The 2500-nt window shown below is 43.9% G+C and overlaps 1 non-coding gene across 1 annotated transcript; it reads left to right on the plus strand.

The window, feature by feature from the left end:
* The first annotated feature begins 965 nt into the window (after positions 1 to 965).
* Positions 966 to 1038, plus strand: trnav-aac (transfer RNA valine (anticodon AAC)). Its single transcript has one exon. It is a non-coding gene; the product is annotated as a tRNA-Val (tRNA).
* Positions 1039 to 2500: the final 1462 nt, after the last annotated feature.

Genomic DNA, 2500 nt, shown 5'->3' on the forward strand with positions numbered 1-2500 from the left:
GACAACATTTTCTAGGGTTTTGCTCAAACAACATGGTTTCCGTAGTGTAGTGGTTATCACGTTCGCCTAACACGCGATAGGTCCCCGGTTCGAAACCGGGCAGAAACAGTTTCATCGTTTTGAGACACACAAAGTTAATGTTTAAATTCTCCTGCTTTACTATCAAGCAGCTATTCGGGAAAAGGCTATCTGGAACAGAAACTTCAGCAGCGTCTACTTGGCACCACGCTACCTCTTCAACCGATAGCCGTGTCATATTATTAAGTGTTTAAACCTGCGCTGAAAACCTGTTCATGCGGGAGCTTCTGCTGACAAAATTTTCTAGGACTTTGCTCAATCTACATGGTTTCCTTAGTGTAGTGGTTATCACGTTTGCCTAACACGCGAAAGGTCCCCGGTTCGAAACCGGGCGGAAACAGCAAAACTATTTTGAGATCAACAAAGTTAATGTTTAAATTCTCCTGCTTTGCTATCAAGCAGCAATTCGGGAAAAGTCGGTCTGGAACAGGACCTTCAGCAGTGACTACTTGGCACCACGCCACCTCTTCAACCGATAGCCTCGTCATATTATTAAGTGTTTAAACCTGCGCTGAAAACCTGTTCATGCGGGAGCTTCTGCTGACAACATTTTCTAGGGTTATGCTCAAGCTAATAGGTTTCCGTTGTGTAGTGATGATCACGTTCGCCTAACACGCGATAGGTCCCCGGTTCGAAACCGGGCAGAAACAGTTTCATCGTTTTGAGGTATACAAAGTTAATGTTTAAATTCTCCTGCTTTACTATCAAGCAGCTATTCGGGAAAAGGGTATCTGGAACAGAAACTTCAGCAGCGTCTACTTGGCACCACGCCAACTCTTCAACCGATAGCCGCGTCATATTATTAAGTGTTTAAACCTGCGCTGAAAACCTGTTCATGCGGGAGCTTCTGCTTACAAAATTTTCTAGGGTTTTGCTCAATCTACATGGTTTCCGTAGTGTAGTGGTTATCACGTTCGCCTAACACGCGAAAGGTCCCCGGTTCGAAACCGGGCGGAAACAGCATTACTTTTTTGAGATCAACAAAGTTAATGTTTAAATTCTCCTGCTTTACTATCAAGCAGCTATTCGTGATGAGTCTATCTGGAACAGAGCCTTCAGCAGCGTCTACTTGGCACCACGCCACCTCTTCAACCGATAGCCTCGTCATATTATTAAGTGTTTAAACCTGCGCTGAAAACCTGTTCATGCGGGAGCTTCTGCTGACAACATTTTCTAGGGTTATGCTCAAGCTAACAGGTTTCCGTTGTGTAGTGATTATCACGTTCGCCTAACACGCGAAAGGTCTCCGGTTTGAAACCGGGCAGAAACAGTTTCATTGTTTTGAGATATACAAAGTTAATGTTTAAATTCTCCTGCTTTACTATCAAGCAGCTATTCGGGAAAAGTCTATCTGGAACAGAAACTTCAGCAGCGTCTACTTGGCACCACGCCACCTCTTCAACCGATAGCCTCGTCATATTATTAAGTGTTTAAACCTGCGCTGAAAACCTGTTCATGCGGGAGCTTCTGCTGACAACATTTTCTAGGGTTATGCTCAAGCTAATAGGTTTCCGTTGTGTAGTGATGATCACGTTCGCCTAACACGCGATAGGTCCCCGGTTCGAAACCGGGCAGAAACAGTTTCATCGTTTTGAGATATACAAAGTTAATGTTTAAATTCTCCTGCTTTACTATCAAGCAGCTATTCGGGAAAAGGCTATCTGGAACAGAAACTTCAGCAGCGTCTACTTGGCACCACGCCAACTCTTCAACCGATAGCCGCGTCATATTATTAAGTGTTTAAACCTGCGCTGAAAACCTGTTCATGCGGGAGCTTCTGCTGACAAAATTTTTTAGGGTTTTGCACAATCTAAATGGTTTCCGTAGTGTAGTGGTTATCACGTTCGCCTAACACGAGACAGGTCCCCGGTTCGAAACCGGGTGGAAACAGCAATACTGTTTTGAGATCAACAAAGTTAATGTTTAAATTCTCCTGCTTTACTATCAAGCAGCTATTCGTGATGAGTCTATCTGGAACAGAGCCTTCAGCAGCGTCTACTTGGCACCACGCCACCTCTTCAACTGATAGCCTCGTCATAATATTAAGTGTTTAAACCTGCGCTGAAAACCTGTTCATGTGGGAGCTTCTGCTGACAAAATTTTCTAGGGTTATGCTCAAGCTAACAGGTTTCCGTTGCGTAGTGATTATCACGTTCGCCTAACACGCGAAAGGTCTCCGGTTTGAAACCGGGCAGAAACAGTTTCATTGTTTTGAGATATATACAAAGTTAATGTTTAAATTCTCCTGCTTTACTATCAAGCAGCTATTCGGGAAAAGTCTATCTGGAACAGAAACTTCAGCAGCGTCTACTTGGCACCACGCCACCTCTTCAACCGATAGCCTCGTCATATTATTAAGTATTTAAACCAACGCGGAAAACCTGTTCATGCGGGTGCTTCTGATGACAATATTTTCTAGTTT

The sequence above is a fragment of the Gadus chalcogrammus genome, chromosome 5, assembly GCF_026213295.1.
Source record: "Gadus chalcogrammus isolate NIFS_2021 chromosome 5, NIFS_Gcha_1.0, whole genome shotgun sequence".
Lineage (NCBI taxonomy): Eukaryota > Metazoa > Chordata > Actinopteri > Gadiformes > Gadidae > Gadus > Gadus chalcogrammus.